Source organism: Sminthopsis crassicaudata, chromosome 5 (assembly GCF_048593235.1).
Source record: "Sminthopsis crassicaudata isolate SCR6 chromosome 5, ASM4859323v1, whole genome shotgun sequence".
Classification (NCBI taxonomy): Eukaryota; Metazoa; Chordata; class Mammalia; order Dasyuromorphia; family Dasyuridae; genus Sminthopsis; species Sminthopsis crassicaudata.
Genome location: NC_133621.1, coordinates 266,263,776 through 266,289,215, shown reverse-complemented (window position 1 = coordinate 266,289,215; position 25,440 = coordinate 266,263,776). Strand labels below are relative to the sequence as shown.

Here is a 25,440-nt window from a genome sequence, read left to right as displayed (position 1 = left end):
AGTATTTTATCATATCATTTCTTTATTTGCATTTATCAATGTGCATATTCTTAAGGGAAATTGAAACATGGAACAGAAAATACATGCTACAATCCTCATGGGTTTTATTAAGATTATTTCATAAAGAGAATCAACTGAATTATGAAAGTTCAAAACTTCTATGGGATAATCTCAACTAATTCAAAATCAATAAAGAAAACTGAAAATAGTAATCACCAATAAACAATGGTTAATATGCTCATATGAACTGCTTTTTTTCTCTTGCATATTCATAAATAGGGATTTTTTCTTTTCAAACATGATGTGTACTTTTTTCACCCCTTTGTAATGATATTCAATTTCAATTATTGTTGTTCACTAAGTGTTCCATGATTTAAGTTGTTTTTATTCCTCTAGAAATGTTGTTGTATTTTAAAGCTTTTATTACTGTACCTTTTAGAGCCATCCAAGGCATTAACATTTGCTCCATTTTTAGGAGAAATTCTGCCATATCATAGTTCTGTCCTCTAATAGCAAAAAAAAAAAAAAAAAAAAAGTGGTGTAAGGCCTTCCTGCAAAAGTTACAAGAAAGATATTGTTACATTAAGTTAGCATTCTATATTTACTTTAATTAAACTTATGACATTATGTGAATTTGCTAATAACATGATAAGAAAGCAAGGAACAATGGAACATTGGAATGAGAAGACTAGGGCATAAATCTTACTTCTATTGTTAATAGCTATGACATCACAAAGCAAATTATTTTAGCTCTCTGGGCCATCAGTTTCCTTATGTGTAAAATGATAAAATGAAATTAGATCTCTTTTGGATTCTTTCTAGCTATTACTATGTAATTAGAAGATAGAAATTCAGAATTTATAAGATACCAGTTCATATTATTTCATAAGTATCTTCAGTTCTTGCCAGATTATTGTCCAACTTATTTCCTCAAAATTCTATTAAGGTAAAGCTATATCCCAGCTGGGTTTGAAGTGGACTAGTGATTTTTACCTATTCTCTTCAGATACAAACAAATTCAACAACAATAATAATAACAGCAAATAAAACAAATTAAAAAAAGAATCTTGCCCTGAATAAGTTAAACCTGGAAGAAAATCATTCACCTAGCACTTTGCCTCTCTTACCACCCTCCTAATATATTCCTTGTTTTTCCTCTCCCAAGTGGCAATGACAAAGAATTAAGCCTTTACTTAAAAAATCAGGAGTCATTCAGCAGTTCTAGAAAGAAAAATGTGCAGTCATTAGGATAAGGGAAACATGTATTTATTTTTTTCCTGTGAAAATTCTGCCTCTGTGTAATTAGTTTTAGCAGGAACAAATTTCAAAAGGTTTTTCCTAAAAAATTATGGCATTTCTTCATGACAAATTCGCATTGCAAAGTTCTAAATGTAGAAAAGCATTGTAAATAATATCTGGTAATACTACTGCATTCTGGGGAGCATACCTAATATATCACGCAAAGAGAATTCTGGAGAGATGGATAAAATAGTCAGCTAACTAGTAACACCTAGACTCCAGGACTCTCCCTAACATTGGGTTTCTTAATTTTTTCTCTGTCATGGACTCCCTTTTTAGAATGTTCTTAAATGCCTAAAATACATAGAAAATAAACAAAACCAATTACATTGAAATAAGCATAAACTTAATGTAGTCTTTTTAAAGTTAATGAATCCCAGTTGAAGAATCCATATTCTAAGATTAAAACTTAGAGCAAGCCCTGAGCTAAATTAGTGGAGGGAATTTCCTTCTCAGGAATTCCACTGTGAATGAAATGTCTCCCAGTGTCATGTGTACTCTCCCGGCCTTCCTCACTCCTCCATCCTACATTAGAAAATCCCAAAGACTAATGAACTTTGATTAGAGAATAACTTTATTTTCATTAAAAATATGCTTTCATAAATAAATGAATTATAAAATATGTACATTGGACACTATGATTTTTTAGCTGATAATCTATTTTATTATACAAGATTGTTGGTTTCTACCTTGTTTTTTGCTTCAATATCAGCTTTATAGTGAAGCAGTTTTGCTGCTAGGTCTATGTCCATATAAAAGGCAACATAGTGAAGAGCATTGTTTTTGCCATCCCCAAGATTAGGATCCGCACCATGTTGAAGCAAGATAGTTGCACACTCTTCTTTCTCACACTGTATTGCCTGTCAGCATAATATATACAAAGAAATAATAATGTAATGTAAAATTGAATATATTCAAACATAATTAGTGATATTTAAATAAGTTATTTACAAACTTTTGATTTTCTTAATCAAAGACAGAAATCCAAATCCATTTCAATGAACAGCATGGTTAACTAATGTGTACCTTCATGAAAGGTGTTCGACTCTCTTTGTCCAACAAATTCAGTTTACATTTTCTCTCTATTAAGAGAGACACAATATCTGGATTCCATTAGCACAGGCCAGATGAAGACATGTTCTGTAGAGATAAGAGAGCAATATGATTGTTTGATAATCTACTACAGCAATCAATATTGTACCAGTGTTAGGATAATTTTAATTAAATTAATAATGCGTTATTCTTATGCCTAAATTGTAAATATTTTCCAAAATAAATGCCCACTAATATCACCTAAATAAATACAAAATATGCATTAACTCTCATTGCTGGATATGATACACAAAATCGCTAGAGCAGGAGAAATATATCTAGCAGATTGATGTAGATTTCACTATAGAATAGCAGGGGAATTTTGCTCAAGTTCTGACCTGGACTGCTTAACTCTCCTGAGGTAACTTTCTGGCCCCTTGTACTTTGGGATTACCCATACTAACGCCAAATAGAGCAGAGACCCTACTGGCATGGCCCACTGCAACCCAGAACTCATGAGCCTCAGCCTCCCTGTAACTGGGATTATAGGTGGGCTTCACCCTGCTTGGTTGTTAAGTCTAATAACTTTTTCCATTAAGTTATCCATCTGCAACTACAAAATATTTAGTGAAGCAGCTGCCTCATTAAAATCCCTTAGACATTTACATATAGGATCTTTGTACTAGCACATGTGCACGTGTGTGCATTCTCTACCAACACTCACTGAAATGCAGCATTGTACGGTTGAAGTGGCTCTAGGTTGCCACAGGGTATTCCGGCAGGATAAGCATTTTGGTAGTTCTGCCATGGTGGAAAGGGTTTGCAGGAAGGGCCTGGTATATCTGTTATCCATCAACCAACCTAACTAAGGTCATAAAGATATTGCCAGGTTGGTCAAAGGAGGATGAATTGTTTATTGATGATATATTTCAAAGTGCATCTTTGTTGTTTAGTCATGCCTCCTCATGTTGAGTTTTCTTGCTAAAGATACTGGAGTAGTTTGCCATTTCCTTGTCCAGCTCATTTTACATATGAGGAAACTGAGGCAAACGAATTGAGAGTCTTGCCCAGAGCCACACAGCTAGTATCTGATACCAGACTTGAACTCCACCAAGATGAGTCTTCCTGACTCCAAGCCCAGCATTCTATTCATTGAAAACCTCCTGCTCATAGCTGACCTTCTACACCAAGTTGTAAAGAGGTTGTGTTATGTGTTAGTGGAGGAAATATCCAAAACAACAAAATCATGTATTACTGAAGTAATGAATGTTTATATAAATTTTCATATAAATATATTTTAATTTTTTTCTTGTTTTTCAGAACTGCCCTTTTGCCTTTTGCTTCTGGCCTTCTTCCAGAGTGTCTAAGATAGTCAGAAGGGAAGAGATTTCTTCTCCCCCATACTCCCAGCTGCAATGGTGACATGCTTGGATGTATCTTGATAAGAAGGAAAACTAGCATCTATTATGTATCTACTATGTCCCAGAAACTGTGTTCAGCATTTTACAAATATTGTATCATTTGATCTTTGGGGAGTAGGTATTATTATCATCCTCATACTTGAGGACACTAAAGAAACTGATAAACAAATTTGCTCAGGGTCACATAACTAGAACATATATATGAATCCAGGTCTTTCTATAATTAGTATTTATCAGTAATACAAATTCTTAAATCAGTAATGAAATAAAACAGAAAAACAACACATAAGACATTTGCATGTTAAAAAGTTAACTGCTAATGATTTTCAAGTTTTTTTAGAAAAGGGGGAAATGAAATGAAGCCTTTTATTATTGAGAATATGAAGGGAATTTTTTTAAAATTGAGATTTGTTAATTCAGTCTACACTAATTTTATCTTTCTTAATCCAGATGGACTCCATCTTTTACTCAAAAAAGGGATAAGCAAAATTAAAGGAAGACAGGATACAAGAATGATATTCCAGGGAAGGAGTTGGCAGAAAAGGGGAATGGAATTTTTAAAAGGTGTTTATATTTGTGAAATTGCTTAAGCGGGAAACTGTATAATGAGTAGTGAAAGGAAGGAAGCAAAGCAGCAAAAAATTCTCATAATGGAGGAAAAAAGGGTGAAAAAGATGCTTGGTAAACCATCATGCTAACTGAGTGACACCCAGTTGGGAGGGCAATTTGGTTGTTGTGCATTTTAGGGTAGAATATAACCAAAAACGGAGAGGGGAGAAGGGAAGAATCCTTGACAATTTTCAATTAACAAGAAGCTGATGGCCAGAAGTTCAAAGTTCTTCACTTTGAGTGTGTCTCCACATTTAGTCAAACTTCAGACTGGTAGATAATTAGTGATATTCTGTTTAGGCTCATTTGGCATGGGCTCTCTGATCTAAGGGATTAACTTTTTTTTTTTTCAATTGTCATACTGTGCGGTTATAGGATTTTGGTTTTTCTTTAGTTTTAGAAAAAAATATTTTAAACCAACAGTTACTTATAATCATTTCCATGATCATTAATATATTTCAATAAATTTTAATAATCATATCAAAAAACTATGCATACATGCAGATTTATTTTATATCTATTTATATATTCTGAAACTAATTCAACTGCAAATTATCTTATCTATAAGAAGAAGGTCAGTAAGGATAGTCAGTCAACTATGAAGGCCTTTGGCTTCAGTCATTTCAGGGAGCCAATACCTCTGTTGCTTTAACCTATGGGGCTGTTCTCACTTATCCACACCTACTGAGGCTTTGTAAATGTTAAGCCAGGTACATTGAAGTATGGCTGTATGTGCACAAGTACCATGCCAATGCCTTTATTTCTTGGCTTTTAAGAGAAGGGAAAATATTAAGAAAAACATCAAAATATACCCCTTTTTTTAACTTTGAAAGCTAATGAATAACTGATATTGGAAATGACATGAAAAATTAAGTTTAAATCAGGACAAGGCTTCATTGTTTCTAAAAACACATTTAATTACTTGCATATTTTCACTAATTAAGAAACAATATAAAATTCATCTTTGACAAGTGCATGATATATTTACAACCAGCAAACTTCCAAACAGGATTTCACAGATTTTCATATTTAATTAACAAAAAAGTCCTTTGCAAAATATATATGGAATTTAAATTCCCTATGTATAATTTTTGTGACTCATGATAAAAGACTCTCTTGCATATATTGTTTCATAAAATCAAGAGAGGCAGCACAGTATGGTGGATGGAAAACTATCCTGGAAGTTGTTTGCAAGACCTGCTAGTGCTTACATCTCACATACACTGGCTTTGTGGAACCTCGGCAAAACAGGTAACCTCTTACTGACCAATACAATTTTCTAAAATGTAAAGTTGCAGAGAAGATACTGACCTGCAGTCATGGGAATTCCCTCTTCTCAATAAAACTATATAAACAGTCCTCATCCCATGAGAAACTCTTATGCTTTTCATTGGACAACTATATAAGGTATGCTAAGAGAGTAATGAAGTTGATTCTATAAACTACACATGAAAAAAAAAAATCTTCCATTAGTCATAACTTCATCCCTGTTTTTCACCTGTATATGAAATCATGTTCAAAATGTTAACTTTAAAATATAGATTAAAAATCTGTTTTCAAAAAATTAGGATTATTGGATTGTAGGGGAAATACTTTTAGAAATTATTTAAAGAAAAATAAATTGAAGAGATAAGCCTTTGAATATATTATACTTCAATATAGATATAAAATACTGTGAGCAAGTTTTAGGTTGAGTTGCATTTTCTAAGATTACTAGGGTCTCCTTTCCCCTCTATACTGTGTACAACAGATTGGCCCGTTGTGCCCAGTAGTTTGGTTGAGAGAGTAAACATGGAGTGAGCAGACACTGCCCATCCTAGCACAAGACACTTCTACTTTCAGATTCCAGGAATTTTTACTAGATGGCCCCCCACTCATGGAATATTCTTCTCTTGCCTTCACCTCTTGCCCTAGCCTGGCTAAAATGCTAACTTCTACAAGAAGTTTTTCCCAATCCCCATTAAAATTGTTGTCTTCCTCTGTTGATTATTCCTGCTTTATCCCGTATTGAGTATCATGTTTGTACTTAGTTGTTTTCATGTTATCTTCTTCTTTGAAACGTGAGTGCTCTGACTGCAGGGCCTGTCTTTGACCATTCTTTGTATTCCAAGATCTTAGCAGAGTTGTCAGTTACATAGTAAACATTTAAATAAGTATTTGTCCACTGACCTTTCCTCACACATAGCGCTCCATCTTCTGACACTAAGTAACTTTTCTTGCTGTCCCCATGACTGGAATGCTCCACATTTCCACCTCCTGCTTTCAGCAAAAGTCTTGCCTTCTATCAGAAGCCTTTAGTCATCTCCTTTAAACCCAGTGCTGTCCCACTGAGACTACTCCCACTTCAGCTTGCATGTCATCTTGTTTACACATAGATATTTGCACCCATGTCTTAGCTTTCAATCTCTCCTTTCCAAAGCATTATACTTCAATATACAGATTATCACTCTCTCAAAACATGCTCACTTCCCAGTTGCTCAACTTCATTTCATATGATTTACTACTTCATCCTATTTCAGCCAGATAGACCTCTGACCACCCACAAACCCAGCACTCCCATACTTTCAAATCCTCAGTTTCTCCGATCACAATCTATTGTCTTTCCATGTCTTCCTTTGCTTTTCAGACAGACCATGATTTCTAATCCAAGGCCCTAACTCCTGCATTAGCTACACTCTTCTTTCTGCTTCTTGACTACTTGTGAACCATTCATAATGGCTATCCAACTCTCCATTTCCTTCCCTTATGGCTGTTCAACTGTTCCTTGCCTTCCCTTGAATGTATTGCTCATGTATCATATTGCCAACATTTTCCTAAGGCTCAGCCTTTCTATGCACATATTGTCAATGATGCTGGAGAAAATCATGTAACTGTGCTTACCAGGGCCACTGCAAATTTATGTCATATGACTTCAATTAGGCTTTCACTGATCCAAGGCAATCCTTTCATATTATACTTCTCTAAATGATTCATTATGCCACTTACCACAACAGCTCTTCCAAACCTTTTCATCCCTTCTCCCATCTGCTGCACAATCTACTGGACCTTTTCAGCTAAAAATCTTGGCTCATATTTATGGAGAATAACCATCTCCCTCTTTTGCCCTCCTTTTCACCTAATTCATCTATAAAAGCCTTCTATGAATATTTTCCTTCACCTATCTCACATGAAGAGGTAGCCCTTTCCTTGCCAATGAAAATGTTCCTACATATCCAAGAGATAGCATTCTTTCTTCCCTATCATTCGTCTTCTCACTTATCTTCAATCTTTCACTACATCCTGGCTATTTCTCTGCTGCCTACAAACATGCCCATGTCTTCTCTCCCAGTCCCCAAAGAAACTTTACTTGATCAATTCATCCCTACTATCATCCCACATCTCACCAGTCTTTTGTAGCTAAATGCCATGAGAGAGGTCTTGACAAGAGGTATCTCCATTTCCTCTCCTGCCATTTTCTTTTAATACTCATCTTTCTTCTAAATTCTTTACAGATGTTAATGGATCGCTTAATTTCCAAATCTAATTCTTTTCTCAATTCTCTTTTTGCTTTTCTGAAGCTTTTCAAACTACAGCCTTTCTCTTTCTCTCTCTCTCTCTGTCTCTCTCTCTCTGTCTCTCTCTCTCTCTCTCTCTCTCTCTCTCTCTCTCTCTCTCTCTCTCTCTCTCTCTCTCTGTCTCTCTCTGTCTCTCTCTCTCTCTCTCTCTCTCTCTGTCTGTCTCTCTCTCTCTCTCTCTCTCTCTCTCTCTCTCTCTCTCTCTCTCTCTCTCTCTCTCTCTCTCTCTCTCTCTCTCTCTCTCTCTCTCTCTCTCAACACTACTCTCTTAGTTCTCTTCCCAAATAGCTGTTCTGCCTCAGAGGCTGCCTTTTTGATTAGCTCCCTTACCTTACTGACCTCCTAGAATGTAGGGGCAATCCCTGATCCCCAATTTCCTTTGTATCTGCTGTTCTGAGTCCTGTTTGGAGTCAGGAAGACATCTTCCTGAGTTCAAATCTGATGTCAACTATTTAAAGTTGTGTGATCCTGGTCAGGTTGTTTAACCTTGTTTGCCTCCATTTCCTCATCTATCAAAATGAGCTGAAGAGGGAAATGGCAAACCATTCCAGTAACTTTGGCAAGAAAATCCCTCACATATCTTTATGGATAGTCAGACACAGTTGCTTTAGAAAGGTCAAAACTTCAGCAGGAAAGATTCGTATTTGCTCCCACGTTGCTACTGATTAAGAATATGCCAGTTGGATCCTGGCTAAAAGCGAAAGGAAGGTGTCTCCAATTCAATAAAAAGGGACAGGAAGAAGGAAGGAGATGACACCAGCTTTTGGGACTTGCTATCCAATCTTTAGGAAGCAAAACCTGACCCTGACCCTGTCCCAGGTGCTGAGGGGGTTTAATTTCCCGGGAATTAATGAGGGTGGGGGACACGGACTCAAGTCCAGGGATTGGGGAGGAGGAATATCCTGGGCTCCTCGGGTGGAGCCTTGTCTCCTCCTCCTCCCCCAACTTTTGCTCTTACCGCTTCTCTCTATCTGCTTCGTTTACACTGTTTTTTCCGAACATCAGCAGATGTTGCACTGTGCCCACATCCCCTAACAAGGCAGCTTTGTGGATCTTCCGGAGGTCCTTGTTCTGGATAACGTATCCTGGGATGTAGTTGGATGTTTGGACCCCAACGAAATACGGCAGCTTAAAGGGGGGGCAAGGTGGAAACTGCTTTTTCTTGCCGAAATCAAAAATCTTCATCCTGGAAGCAGGCTTCAGGGCCGGGAGGGAGAACCCACGGGGGAGTTCTCTCCCGGCCCTGAAGCCTGTTAGGGGTGGGGGTGGGGGAGGGGAATTAAAGAAAAATTGAAGGGGGAACTAAAATGGGAGTTAAAAGGGGAATTAAAGGGGCAGTTAAAGGGGAACTAAAAGGGGGGAATGCCAATAACCCGAGGCCAGAGGTTGAGACCTGAGGCCGCAGCTGTTAGAACCGATTCAGCCCTAGAGCCGACTGCTACACTGGCAACGGCGAGAGGGGAACTGAACTGCACGTGCCTTTGTCGGCTCCTCGCTCACGGGGATGCGATAGTCAAGTCACGCACTGGTGAGTGCTCGGGTGCTGGGTCCCTTAACTCTCAGCTCGAGGAATCTACAGCTCGAGGTCGCTCGAGGGTGGGTGAGCTCCTGGTCTCCCATTCGAATCTCGGCACCTGCTCTGTTGCTTACTTTTGTATTAGGCAAAGCTCGTCCTCTCTGAGCGTCGGTTTCTTCTGTAAAATCAGATTCTACTCGGTAATCTGCCAAGTCTCTTGCAAGCCTTTAACAATTCTGTGAAGCTAAAGGCGGAGCCAGCCTGAAAAGGACCCTAGAGGCCCGGATGGACAAATGTAGTCTCTTCTGATTCTTCCTTCCCGGTTACTGCCTGAAAGTGTGTCGGGAAGGATTTGTAGAAGAGGGACAGCTGGCCTCAACCAGGCTGCCCTGGGTTCAAGTCCATCCTCTACATAATTAGCCTTATTGCTGCTATTATTAATGGAGGTGGGGAGGGGTCAGAGAGGGATTTCAGCAGTTGAATAGAAAAAGATTTATCACTTTTACTTGAAAGATGTAAACATACCCAGAGACTTCAGAGGGTATATAGAAGGTAATAGACCCATTCAACTCTGGGCTGATGAGATCCTGTTCAGAAAATGGCGTTTTTAACGATGTTACATTCTAGGAGGGACACTGATAAATTCAGAGATGAGATACGGATAAGAGAGAGAAGACTAAGGGAAGGTATGACTATTTTCAAATATCCTACAGGGATTCTCTGTGTTACTTTATATCATAGTGTTGCATGCTTCCATTAGGAGAGATCATCAAAGTCTGTTTTTAAGTCACATATAAGGTGGAGTAGAAGGTAGCAGTATTTTGTCGCTACATTCTAGTGATTTGGGGTCAACCTCCAATCCTTAAGGAAATTTCTGCAAAGGGAAACAATTCTGGTTATTATCTAACTAGTCTTGGCCTTCCTCCCCCCCCCCCTTCTGCTTTTCCCTGCTGCTTCTCTTGTTCCATTCATGGTATGAAATGTATCCTCTGCTCCTTGCGTTGTTCAGCTCCAGATTCATTTGAACCTGAGAATACAGAAATAATCCATAACCACCCTAATGATCCTCCTTTCTCCACTACCACCCCCACTGTTGTTGCTGCTGTTGTTGCTGCTGGTTTTGGTTCTTCTTAGCCTTTCTTGTCTTCCCCCTTCCTCCTTCCTCATCTCTGTTCCTTTGTCCCCTTCTCCTTTCCACTATCTCTTTCGTTTTCCTCTTTTTTTCCTCTTCTTTTCTTCTTTCTTCTCCTTCTCCTAGTCCCCCTTTCCCTTCCCCTAATTCTCTTTTCCTTCCCCTCTATTGCTTTTCCTTCTCCTCCTGTTCAACAAACCAAAATGTCAGTTCTTCTTTTGGGGTCAGTAGAGATTATTTGTGATCCAGTTTGTAAAACCTGTGGTCAAAATGTTGGTTATACTTGTGACATGACTAGTCAATATCTACTCAAGGGATAGATTCTCTCCATTGTTTGTGACTTACCTGATGATATCCTGCAGAACTTCAATGTTGTCTCTAAATTTCATAGGATGTTCTATAATATTTTCTAACATTTAGCACCATGATACATTTTGAATAAGTTTGGACAATATTTGGCTAGTTCAAAGCCCCATTGAGCAAATAACAGACTCCATCATCGTACAGGATTCATACAGCACTTTATATAATTTATCTCTATTTTTGCTGCAAATTTCCACCAAATAGTTGTAGTTAAAATAGTTTAAGTTCTGTTATCATTCCTGGCTAGGGACATAGCTGGTAAATGAAAAGGACTAGATTTGAAGCCACTTCTACAGATGACAAATTTAATAAACTCATTCTTTTCAAATTTCTCCTTGGTTTTCCTACTCAGGACACACATTTGTGTTGTGTGCCCTTCTCTCCAACTGTTTCTGAGAAGGCATAGATTATATTAAGTTATCCTATTGTTTCTCCAGACAGAGCTGAGTTTGGTTCCAATTAATGAAAATATTGAATCTTCTGAATTGGTCACATACATCAGTGGGATTTGCACTATGGGGTTGAATTGGGCTAATACCAATGGCCATATTTTACATAACTATAGCTTCAAATAGAGTGATTTTGTGGTCCAACTTTAGAGAAGTCATTATTTGTACTAATCAAGGGTTATCTGTATATCCACAGTGCTGACTGAAGAACCAGTAGGGAGGTTCAGTCCCCTGTCCCCCTACCCAAATGTTCTTTTTCCCTTATGATTTCCCAATATCAAGGTCTCTTCAAAAAGATTCATGGGAAAATAGGGTAAGGAAATTGTGGAAGATTTATCTTTTCCAGATTCACTAGTTCAATGAGTCTATACCTCAAGATGGATGAGCCCAAGTGACCTTGGAAATTTCAATAAGTCATGAGGCCCTGGAAGGCCACTAAATCTGTGGCTGTAGTGTTTAACCGAAGTGGTCAGTTGTGGTGCAAATGCAGTAGTACATGGACCCTAATGCAGTAACCTCCACCCCCTTCTGATCTTTTCTCTCATTGGCTGGAGGAGCCCAGCCTTACATACTAATCTACCCAGAGCCAAGAATACTAGCCAATAACACACTCTTAATGCTAATGAAAAAAAGAGAATAGGAGGCAACAGGAAGAGAATGTAAATTTATCTATGATAATCAAACACCTGTAGCTTTTAGCTATAGCTCAGCTTGTTACTGCAAAGTTTCAAGTCACACTTAGAGCATAAATTGAGACCCCCTTCTTATTAGAGGTCTTCACTCAGATGATCCCATTCAGAAATTGAAAAAGAAAAATAGGAAGAGAAAGAAAGACAAAGATTAAAAATCAGAAATAAAAGTCTGCTGAATTTAAAATGTCTTGGCCTGTTGAAGAACAACACTGCAAAAACTATTACCTTCCTAAAAATAGCTAATAGTGATGAATTCCTGGATTCCTGCCTAATCATTCTATAATTCTTTATTATTTAGCACTTTCATTTTTGTTTGGTGAGAAAGCTGTTTGGTCCATATTAGGATTGTTTTTAAAAGCTATTTTTCTTTTTTTCCACAGGAAATCAAAGGCTGTGTTACAGTTCAAGTATAGAATTGTTCCTGGAGTTGAGGAGACTATTATTACTAGATCCTCTATTGAAAAGTCAATCTTCCAAATCCAGGGCGGAAACTTGTAAAAATCGCCATGGCAAGTGAAAGCCTGTCATTGGCCCAAGTTCTTGGCACTTGGAGCCTCAGCTAAGCCATACCTCACTAATTGCTAAGGTAGATATTATCCTGAGTGGATGGAGAGGACAGCTGACTGACTGGGCAACTGCTAAGGCAGGAAAAGTTAAGGAAGTTCATTTTCTTCTAGGCAAAATAGTACCAAACCTGGAGAAACTAGCTTTGAATTCAACAACATTCTCAAGTAAGATCTTGCTGAGAATAAGCTTATAATAATAATTAGCTGTTATATAGATTTCAAAGTACTTTGCATAAATCTCATTTCATCCTCACAACATCCTCGTGGTGAGGGAGCTATTATTATCTCCATTTTAGAGATCAAATATCTGATACTGAGAAAGATTTGATGATTTGTCCAGGAACACACATTTAGAGAATATTTGAGGTTAGATTTAAACTCAGATCTTCTTACTGTCCAACCCTATACACCTTGTGCTATCTCTGTAATTATCAACAACACTACTAAGTATTCCTGAAAATGTTGATTCGTGATTAGCATATTAGTTGAAAATCATAATAATGAAAGAACAATCCTTTTTAAACAAACAATTATTGTGCTTCACAATTATACAAAGTATAATTTACATAATTGAATGATAATGCGTAGGCATAAGAGCAATAAACAGAACCAGCTTTAGAATATTTTCATAAATTCTGCTTTGTAGATTTCAATTTTGGTTTTAAGTATGTCCATAAAAATCTGTCACTGACTTAATTGGCTTTTAATGGGACAAGAAACATATTAATTTCATTCATTACAAAAGCAAAATGTAATGACAGCTGCAAGCAATAGCTGACATGGACTGAGTTATGAGGTCTGCTTTTTAGTTACCCCTTTGGACCCTGATCTTCAAACTTTGCTCCACCTCTTGTGTTTCTGTGTCTAGCATCTAGGATAATTTCTTGAAACATAGTAGGTGCCTGAGAAATGCTTATCACTTGACTGAATTTTTATTGCGAGTTTTCAACTAAAAGCTTCATTCTGTTTGAACTATACTAGGCTTCACTTGCTCCTGCTCTAGATCTTATCCTGAGTGGATAAAGAGTATCCCTGGCTGATTGGGGTTCTGTGGAGCCAGGAGAAATTAGAGAAATTCATCTTCTCCTGGGCAAAATAGTATAAGCTTGGGGAAACCAGTTTTATACTCAGTACCACTCTTAATATTTCTCATGAACATGGAAATTCTTGTTCCTGTTCCGCTCTGTCCAGACAGAGCAGGATTTGTAGTCTGTAGTAGTTTGTAGTTTTACAGAACAAGTCTCTTATTGGATTTTGTAAAGCTTTTTTCCTATGTTTTATCGAGTATGAACAAAAAGTACAGTGATAAGTCAAGACAAGTTGTATTCTGCTGGGCTTTGCCATTTTAAAGTTAATTTTCAGGGAGAAGAAAATGTATTTCTAAGAAATAAAATGTTATAAAAATCTAAAACCAAAAGAAATGAAAGGATGAAAAAGTCTTGAAGAGACTTGTATCTGCTGGTGCAAGATAAAAGGAATAGAACCAGGAAAGCAATTTATAGAACAACAAAAGTTTTCTTTTTTTTTTTAATCTTAATTTTATTTTGTTTTGTTGTGCCACAATCTCCTTGAGCTGTTCTACCTCAGTTTCCCTGCACTAGTTTCCCTCATTGTTCTGACTGAGTTTCCATGAATTGTTCTATCTCAGTTTCCTTAACTGTCCTGCCTCAGTCCCCTAAGTCATAAACCCCCCCTGGTTCCTTAAGACTGAGGACCATTTGCTCTAAAATTATAAATTGTCAATGGGAAATGAGGAGCAGATCAGACTTCCTGGCTCCTAGCTCCTTCTGCCCCCAAGAATTTATGACACTGCCCCTCTAAGATATTCCAAAAGATAAGACTATCACAGATACTTCACTGACATCTTGACTTCTGTTATTCAAACATCCTGACTCTGGCTTTTAGTAAAAATTTATAACTTCCCCCCAATCCTGATTTTCCCGCTTTTTCCTTCCCTTTGTCTGAAGAGCTATAAAAGTGTTCATCGTTCCCCCATTCATTACTGGATACTTTGAGACGAGAGTCCTGTCCAGTCAATTAAACTCTCCAATTAATAAAATATTAAAAAAAAAAAAAAAACAGGGGGCGGAGCCAAGATGGCGGAGAAGAAACACACGACTCAGTGAACGTCCTCACTCCCTCACAACCAATTAGATAAATTAAGTCTCAAAATTAGCTCAGGACTGATAGATACCACAAGGACTGGAAGCACGACTTACCAGCTGAAGAGAATCTGGAGTTTCAACAGGAAAGGTCAGTTCTCAGGGGAGTAATAAGAAAGACCAGCACAGACGGTGGGGTAGGGGCACACTGCGCCCATTGCGCTGGGAAGGGCTCTGGGATCAGAGAAAGCACTGAGGTAAAGGAATCTGGCACAGGCTGTTAGCTCTTCTCTGCTAATTATTTAGCAGTTCAGAGGAGAAAGCCAAAATATTTTAAAACTCAGATTACATTTTCCCCGGACCCTGGGGGTGACTCAGTAGACTCGGCACCAGGGGGGTGTGGCCTCAGCTACCACCTGAGAATAGTTAAGAAATTGACAATTGGGTGGATACGGCCCAAGGCAACACACACTGCCTACCTTAGCTGGAGGGAGTGGAACTCAGCTCCAGGAAGTCCCAGAGAAGCGGAACCTTTGAACTAGGGACCGCAGTTTCTGGCAGACACTTCCAGTTTGAGCGCAGGGGCTTCTCACATCACCTGCTGCAGACATCCACTCCCCACGCGGACACATAGGCTGGGCTTCGTGCTGTCTTCACTATTCTACGCCCTCGAAGCACAGTAGTGCTAATCACCTCTGAGGCACTTCCAGGGAGGGGGTGGGGAACTCTCTCCCAGAGCTCTCTCTTAGCTCAGGCTCAGGAGCCGCTGCATCCATCCAGTCTGGGAGGATGCTGGTAAAGAAGTAAATAATTTCCTACCCCAGAGACAGACCCCAAAAGATTTTTTTAAGTATGAGCAAAAAAGCTAGAAAAACCATAGATTCCTTCTACACAGAGAAAGAGCGGGTATCCAACCCCGAGGAAGTTGACAGCAGAGAATCAACAGACAACAACCTAAAGGGGAACGATTCCTGCCCCCCATCACATAACTCTCTCCTAGAAGAAGCTCTTAAAAAATTGAGGGAGATCGAAGAAAAATGGGGAAAAGAAAGGGAAGTTATGATAGAGAATAACAACGTCCTGAAATTGGAGTTGGAAAAAATAAAGAATTCACAGGACATGCAGGGAAACAAAATTAGTGAATTAGAAAAGGTTAAAAAAACACAGGAAAGTAGGATTTCTGAATTGGAAAAGATAAAAAAGTCTCAAGAAAATAGAATTTCTGAATTGGAAAAAGAAAATAATTCTCAAAAAAAAAAAATTAGGGAAATGGAAAAAAACTCAATAGAGCAAAATAATTCATTTAAAAACGAAATTGGGCATTTACAAAAAGAACTAAAAACTGTGAAAGAAGAAAATAACTCCTTAAAAGTCAGGATGGAACAAATAGAAATGAATGATTCACAGAGAACCCAAGAATCAGTCAAACAAAACAAAAAAAATGAGAAGCTGGAGAACAACGTCAAATACTTACTGGGAAAATCTATAGACCTGGAAAATAGATCTAGGAGAGATAATCTGCGGATTATTGGACTTCCAGAAAACTATGACCAAAAAAAGAGCCTAGATTCTATTTTACAGGAAATTATCAAAGAGAACTGTCCAGAGATAATAGAAACAGAAGGGAAAGTAGATGTGGAAAGAATTCATCGAACTCCTTCTGAAATAGACCCTAAAAAAAGAACACCACGGAATATTGTGGCTAAGCTGCAGAATTACCACACAAAGGAGAAAATCCTGCAAGCAGCTAGAAAAAAACAATTTAAATACCAAGGTGCCACAATAAGGGTCACCCAAGATCTGGCTGCCTCCACATTAAAAGATAGAAGGGCCTGGAACCTGATATTCCGAAAGGCAAAAGATCAAGGACTGCAACCAAGAATGAACTACCCAGCTAAGTTTAGCATCTTTTTCCATGGAAGAAGATGGTCATTCAATGAAACAGAGGAATTCTATATGTTTCTAAGAAAAAAACCAGACTTAAACAAAAAATTTGATCTACATCCACAAGACTGAAGAGAAACAGAAAAAGGTACACAGAACCCTTGAGAACTGTAACTTTGTTGTGGGTATATAAAAAATACTCAAGGATAATTTGATTTTACTGATATAAAAGAAAAAAAGGGGGGTGTAGTAAAGGGAAGGAGGTCGGTTCAGAAAAAGGGGAAGGAGTGATAAAAAGAGGGAAACTACATCCCAGGAAGAGACATAGAAAATACACCATATCTGAGGGAACTTAGTGAGGGGGAGAATCATTGTGTGAATCTTACTCTCATCAGAAGAGGCTCAAAGAGTAAATAATTAACATATTTGTTTTTCAGAGAATTTTCTCTCACCTCATTAAAAGGGGGGAGAGGAAAAGGGGAAAGGAAAAGGAGAATAAGTGAAGGGACTTGGAGGGAGGGGGGAGGGATCCTAAAAAAAAAAAAAAAAGGGGAGGGTTGCGCGTCACAAGGGGGGTCTGTAAATTAAATATCGGGGAGGGGGATCAGGGGGGTCAAGGGAAAAAAGTATAATCTGGGGATAATACGATGGCAGGAAACACAGAATTAGTAATTTTAACTGTAAATGTAAATGGGATGAACGATCCCATCAAACGGAGACGGATAGCAGATTGGATCAAAAAGCAGAACCCTACAATATGTTGTCTACAGGAAACACACTTAAAGCAGGGAGATACATACAGAGTAAAGGTAAAAGGTTGGAACAGAGCCTATTATGCTTCAGGTAAAGCCAAAAAAGCAGGGGTAGCTATCCTTATCTCAGATCAAGCAAAAGCAGAAGTAGATCTCGTTAAAAAAGATAAGGAAGGAAACTATATCCTGCTGAAAGGTAGCATAAATAATGAAGCCATATCAATACTAAACATATATGCACCAAGTGGTATAGCATCTAACTTTCTAAAGGAAAAGTTAAGAGAACTGCAAGAAGAAATAGACAGTAAAACTATAATAGTGGGAGATCTCAACCTTGCACTCTCAGATTTAGACAAATCAAACCACAAAACAAACAAGAAAGAAATTAAAAAAGTAAATAGAACATTAGAAAAACTAGGTATGATAGACCTTTGGAGAAAACTGAATGGCAATAGGAAGGAATATACTTTCTTCTCAGCAGTTCATGGATCCTATACAAAAATTGACCATATATTAGGACATAAAGATCTCAAAATTAAATGTAGGAAGGCAGAAATAATAAATACCTTCTTCTCAGATCACAATGCAATAAAAGCTACATTCAGTAAAAAGTTAGGGGTAAATAGACCAAAAAGTAATTGGAAACTGAATAATCTCATCTTAAAGAATGACTGGGTGAAAGAGCAAATTATAGAAACAATTAACAATTTCACCCAAGATAATGATAATGATGAGACATCATATCAAAATCTTTGGGATGCAGCTAAAGCAGTAATAAGGGGAAATTTTATATCTTTAGAGGCTTATTTGAAGAAAATTGAGAAAGAGAAGATTAACGAATTGGGCTTACAACTTAAAAGGCTAGAAAAAGACCAAATTATAAACCCCCAACCAAAAATTAAACTCGAAATACAAAAATTAAAAGGAGAAATCAATAAAATTGAAAGTAAAAAAACTATTGAATTAATAAATAAAACCAAGAGTTGGTTTTATGAAAAAGCCAATAAAATAGATAAACCTTTAGTAAATTTGATCAAAAAAAAGAAAGAGGAAAATCAAATTGATAGTCTTACAAATGAAAAGGGGGATCTTTCCACCAATGAAGAGGAAATTAGAGAAATAATAAGGAGTTACTTTGCCCAACTTTATGCCAATAAATTTGATAACTTAAGTGAAATGGATGACTTTCTCCAAAAATATAGGCTCCCTAGATTAACAGAGGAGGAGATAAATTGCTTAAATAGTCCCATTTCAGAAAAAGAAATAGAACAAGCTATTAATCAACTCCCCAGGAAAAAATCCCCAGGGCCAGATGGATTCACATGTGAATTCTACCAAACATTTAAAGAACAATTAGCCCCAATGTTATATAAATTATTTGAAAAAATAGGGGATGAAGGAGTCCTACCAAATTCCTTTTATGACACAGACATGGTACTGATACCTAAACCTGGTAGATCGAAAACTGAGAAAGAAAATTATAGACCAATCTCCTTAATGAATATTGATGCTAAAATCTTAAATAAGATATTAGCAAAAAGACTTCAGAAAATCATCTCCAAGATAATACACTATGATCAAGTAGGATTTATTCCAGGAATGCAGGGCTGGTTTAATATTAGGAAAACTATTAATATAATTGACCATATTAATAATCAAATTAATAAGAACCATATGATCATCTCAATAGATGCAGAAAAAGCATTTGACAAAATCCAACATCCATTCCTACTAAAAACTCTTGAGAGTATAGGAATAAATGGATTTTTCCTTAGAATAATCAGGAGTATATATTTAAGACCGTCAGTAAGCATAATATGCAATAGAAATAAACTGCAACCTTTCCCAGTAAGATCAGGAGTGAAACAAGGTTGCCCACTATCACCATTACTATTCAATATAGTACTAGAAACGCTAGCCTCGGCAATAAGAGCCGAGAAAGAGATTCAAGGAATTAGAGTAGGAAATGAGGAAATTAAACTATCACTTTTTGCAGATGACATGATGGTATACTTAGAGAACCCCAAAGACTCTGCTAAAAAGCTACTAGAAATAATTCAAAATTTCAGCAAAGTGGCAGGATACAAAATAAATCCACATAAATCCTCGGCATTTTTATATATCACTAACAAAATGCAACAGCAAGAGATACAAAGAGAAATTCCATTCCAAACAAATGTTGAGAGTATAAAATATTTGGGAATCCATCTACCAAAGAAAAGTCAGGAATTATATGAGAAAAATTACAAAACACTTGCCACAAAAATAAAATCAGATTTAAATAATTGGAAAGACATTCAGTGCTCTTGGATAGGCCGAGCGAATATAATAAAGATGACAATACTCCCCAAACTAATCTATTTATTTAGTGCTATACCAATCAGACTCCCAAGAAACTATTTTAATGACCTAGAAAAAATAACAACAAAATTCATATGGAAGAATAAAAGGTCAAGAATTGCAAGGGAACTAATGAAAAAAAACTCAGAGGAAGGTGGTCTAAGTGTACCTGATCTAAAGCTATATTATATAGCAGCAGTCACCAAAACCATTTGGTATTGGCTAAGAAATAGACCGGTAGATCAGTGGAACAGATTAGATACAAAGGACAAAAAAGGGTACATCTATAGCAATCTAATCTTTGACAAACCCAAAGATTCCAACATTAGGGATAAAAATTCATTATTCGGAAAAAACTGTTGGGAAAACTGGAAATTTGTATGGCAGAAATTAGATATGGATCCACACTTAACACCATATACCAAGATAAGATCAAAATGGGTCCATGATTTAGGCATAAAGAGGGAGATAATAAATAGATTAGAGGAACAGAGGATAATCTACCTCTCAGACTTGTGGAGGAGGAAGGAATTTATGACCAGAGGAGAACTAGAGATCATTATTGATATAAGATTGATAGAAGATTTTGATTATATCAAACTAAAAAGTTTCTGTACAAATAATACTAATGCAAACAAGATTAGAAGGGAAGTAACAAATTGGGAAAATATTTTTAAAAACAAAGGTTCTGACAAAGGTCTCATTTCCAAAATATATAGAGAACTGACCATAATTTATAAGAAACCGAACCATTCTCCAATTGATAAATGGTCAAAGGATATGAACAGACAATTCTCAGAGGAAGAAATTGAAACTATATCCACTCACATGAAAGAGTGTTCCAAATCACTACTGATCAGAGAAATGCAAATTAAGACCACTCTGAGATACCACTACACACCTGTCAGATTGGCTAAGATGACAGGAACAAATAATGACAAATGTTGGAGGGGATGTGGGGAAATTGGGACACTAATACATTGCTGGTGGAGTTGTGAAAGAATCCAGCCATTCTGGAGAGCAATCTGGAATTATGCCCAAAAAGTTATCAAACTGTGCATACCCTTTGACCCAGCAGCGCTATTACTGGGATTATATCCCAAAGAAATACTAAAGAGCGGAAAGAGACATATATGTGCCAAAATGTTTGTGGCAGCTCTTTTTGTTGTAGCTAGAAACTGGAAGATGAATGGATGTCCATCAGTTGGAGAATGGTTGGGTAAATTGTGGTATATGAAGGTTATGGAATATTATTGCTCGGTAAGAAATGACCAGCAGGAGGAATATAGAGAGGCCTGGAGAGACTTAAATCAACTGATGCTGAGTGAAATGAGCAGAACCAGAAGATCACTGTACACTTCAACAACAATACTGTATGAGGATGTATTCTGATGGAAGTGGAAATCTTCAACATAAAGAAGATCCAACTCACTTCCAGTTGATCAATGATGGACAGAGGTAGCTACACCCAGAGAAGAAACACTGGGAGGGGAATGAAAATTGTTAGCACTAATATCTGTCTGCCCAGGTTGCATGTACCTTCGGATTCTAATGTTTATTGTGCAACAAGAAAATGATATTCGCACACATGTATTGTACCTAGACTATATTGTAACACATGTAAAATGTATGGTATTGCCTGTCGTCGGGGGGAGGGAATAGAGGGAGGGGGGGTAATTTGGAAAAATGAATACAAGGGATAATATTATAAAATATATATATATATATATATAATAAAAAAAAAAAAACAACTCTCTAATCTCTATCTTGCCTCAGTTTCTCCGGCATTACAGTTTTTCTCTTAACAAGAATTAATTTTCTTTCTTAGAAAGAAAATTCTGTTGATTGTAAAATTGTCTTTGCCTATGGAAGAGCAGCACTGCAAAAACTGAATATTATCTTCCTAAAATAGCTCCCAGCATTCCCCCCCTTTTGAAAAAAATAATAAAAGCAGTGTATCAAATATGCATAGCCACACCAAACCAATTCCCACATTGTCTCTGCCCATAAATGTATCTTTTTGGTTGTGATAAAAATTTACAATCAAGAAAAACTGAGGCCCATGATTTTAATTTTTAGCATGTTCAATTTGTTATCAAAGCTAATATTGCCAATAGAGTATGATCAATGGCAACTCAGTAGCCAAAGAATAATCTAACATTCAGAGCAATTGCTTACACAGTTGTTTATCTAGGGTGCAGTGATATATGTGAAATTAAAACTCTCATTGTTTTGAAGCAGGGTTGCATGGTAGACTTCCATTTTATTAAATCATACTGATTTCCAAAATCCCAGAGTCTCAAGAATTTATAGCAATGGGAAAAACTGAGTTGCATACCGTCCTTTGGAAAATTTCATGCCAGATACCTGGTAACAACAGAGACATCCAGTGCTAAACAAAATATCTCCTGACCAGATTGATTGATCTTCCACTTGTTTTCCTTATCTCCTTTCTTCCCAGATTGGAACCCTTCATATTTAAAATTCTAAACACATACAAACTCTACTCTAGAAACTCATGCAATTAACTCCATAGATATGAATTTAGTGATTAAATAAATCTCTTAACTGTCATTGTTTAATCTAAATCCCACATTTTTCTACATTTTTAATTCACCACCTATTTGTTAGAAAATATCTTGCTTAGTTTGTCATTTGTACTCTGGAATCAAGGTTGGTCATTGCATTGTTCATAGTTTTAAGTGTAAAAAATTGCTTGTTCTTTAAATCTGTTGTTATTGTGTAAATTGTTTTCCTGGCCCTGCTTTCTTCACTCTACATATGTTGTCCTCTACCAAGTGTTTCTAAGTATTTTTATATTCATGGGTCCTCTTAATCACATATTGGCCTTTAAGAAGTATCTTTGGGTGAAAGGTATTCAGAATTTAAATACTTTGGGGTATATGTCTGAAATTGCTCTCCAGAATGGCTAGACCAACTCACAACTCAATCAACAATACATGGCTATAACTATTTCCACATTTTCCCCTCCAGCATTTTTTTTCCTTTTTATCTTTTCCCATCAACTGGTAAGGAGCTAAAATCTCAGAGTATTCCAATTTGCATTTCTCTAATTACTAATGACTTAGAACTTTTTCCACATGGCTGTTACTTGGATTTTTTTTCCATGGAAACTTACATCTTTTATTATTTTTTTTCTTTTTAAGCCATTTATATAACACTTTAATGCTTTACATTTTTAAGATTATGCACATACATTCATTTTAAAGAAATTTCTATATGCATCATGTTGGGAGATAAAAATCATAACAAAAGGGAAAGATCATAAGAAAAAACAGAAGACAGAAATAGTATGTGCTGATCTATATTTAGTCTCTATATTTTTCTCTCTACATGTAGATGCCGTTTTCCATCCTTACTTTATTGAGATTATTTTGGATCACTAAATTGCTGAGAAGAGCCAAGTCTTTCATGGTTGATCATCACATAATCTTGTTATTGCTGTATACGGTGATGTTTTGGTTTTCCTTGCTTCACTCAACATCAAATATGTAAATGAGGCTATGCAACATTTTCTATAGAAGAGTACTACTATCATTTTCCTATATCAAACGTCGTTCAGCCATTCCCCCTGAATATATCTACCAAAGGAAAGTCAGGAATTATATGAGCAAAATTTCAAAACACTTGCTACAAAAATAAAGTCAAATTTAAATAAGTGGAAAGACATTAAGTGCTCTTGGATAGGCCAAGCGATTATAATCAAGATGATAATACCCCTAAATTAATCTATTTATTTAGTGCTATACCAATCAGACTTCCAAGAAACTATTTTAATGACCTAGTAAAATAACAACAAAATTCATATGGAAGAAAAAAAGGTTGAGAATTTCAAGGGAAGTAATGAAAAAAAAAAAAATCAAATGAAGGTGGCCTAGCTGTACCTGATCTAGAACTATATTATAAAGCAGCAGTCAACAAAACCATTTGGTATTAGTTAAGAAATAGACTAGTTGATCAGTGGAATGGTTTAGGTTCACAGGACAAGATAGTGAATAGCAATCTAGTGTTTGACAAACCCAAATATCCCAACTTTTGGGATAAGAATTCATTATCTGACAAAAATTGCTGGGAAAACTGGAAATTAGTATGGCAGAAACTAGGCATGGACCCACACTTAACACCACATACTAAGATAAGATCAAAATGGGTCCATGATTTAGGCATAAAGAACGAGATCATAAATAAATTAGAGGAACATAGGATAGTTTACCTCTCAGACTTGTGGAGGAGGAAGGAATTTGTGTCCAAAGGAGAACTAAAGATCATTATTGATCACAGAATAGAAAATTTTGATTACATCAAATTAAGAAGCTTTTGTACAAACAAAACTAATGCAAGAAAGATTAGAAGGGAAGTAACAAATTGGGAAAACATTTTTACATAAAGGCCTCATCTCCAAAATATACAGAGAATTGACTCTATAAGAAATCAAGCCATTCTCCAATTGATAAATGGTCAAAGGATATGAACACACAATTTTCAGATGATGAAATTGAAACTATATCCACTCATATGAAAGAGTGTTCCAAATCACTATTGGTCAGAGAAATGCAAATTAAGACAACTCTGAGATACCACTACACACCTGTCAGATTGGCTAAGATGACAGGAACAAATAATGATGAATGTTGAAGGGGCTGTGGGAAAACTGGGACACTGATGCATTGTTGGTGGAGTTGTGAAAGAATCCAACCATTCTAGAGAACAATCTGGAATTATGCCCAAAAAGTTATCAAACTGTGCATACCCTTTGATCCAGTAGTGCTGCTACTACTGGGCTTATATCCCAAGGAAATACTAAAGAAGGGAAAGGGACCTGTATGTGCCAAAATGTTTGTGGCAGCTCTTTATGTAGTGGCTAGAAACTGGAAAATGAATGGATGCCCATCAATTGGAGAATGGTTGGGTAAATTATGGTATATGAATGTTATAGAATATTATTGTTCTGTAAGAAATGACTAACAGGATGAATACAGAAAAGCTTGGAGAGACTTACATCAACTGATGCTGACTGAAATGAGCAGAACTAGGAGATCACTATACACTTCAACAACAATAGTATATGAGGACGTATTCTGATGGAAGTGGATATCTTCAACATAGAGAAGAGCTAATCCAATTCCAACTGATCAATGATGGACAGAATCAGCTATACCCAGAGAAGGAACACTGGGAAATGAGTGTAAACTGTTAGCATTTTTTTCTTTTTCTCCCCAGGTTATTTTTACCTTCTGAATCCAATTCTTCCTTTGCAACAACAACAACAAAATTCGGTTCTGCACATATATATTGTACCTAGGATATACTATAACATATTTAATATGTATGGGAATGCCTGCCATCTAGGGGAGGGGGTGGAGGGAAGGAGAGGAAAAATTCAGAACAGAAGGGAGTACTAGGGATAATGGTGTAAAAAATTACCTATGCATATGTACTGTCAGAATTGTTATAATTACAAAATTAATTTAAAAAATAATATTTGGAAAAAAACTAGGCCTTAATAATACCTTTCAGTAAGAACATGATCAGTGGCTTCTTTTTTAAAAAAAAAAAAACAACCTATAAAATAGGCATCCTTTCTGAAAAGCTTTCTGAAGCAGAAAATGAGTTTTAGCAACTTTGTGATTTCCTGAGAGAAAAGATACTAATTTTAGTAAACATACAGGAAGAATTAAACCAGACCAGTATAAAGTAAAGGATCGTGA

At 36.6% G+C, this 25,440-nt stretch overlaps 1 long non-coding RNA gene across 3 annotated transcripts in view; it reads right to left on the bottom strand.

Moving 5' to 3' along the window:
• Positions 1–400: 400 nt before the first annotated feature.
• The window catches only part of LOC141543027 (uncharacterized), a 48,691-nt gene continuing 23,651 nt past the window's right edge, over positions 401–25,440 (bottom strand). The window contains exons 2-4 of one of the 3 annotated variants that reach the window (XR_012482301.1): positions 2,326–2,439; positions 1,989–2,159; positions 401–506 (exon numbers count right to left, since the gene is read on the bottom strand). This is a non-coding gene — a long non-coding RNA (uncharacterized LOC141543027). Of the gene's footprint in view, positions 552–1,940; positions 2,160–2,325; positions 2,440–25,440 lie in introns of those variants that run through there. The other 2 variants (XR_012482302.1, XR_012482300.1) reach the window with 2 other exon arrangements.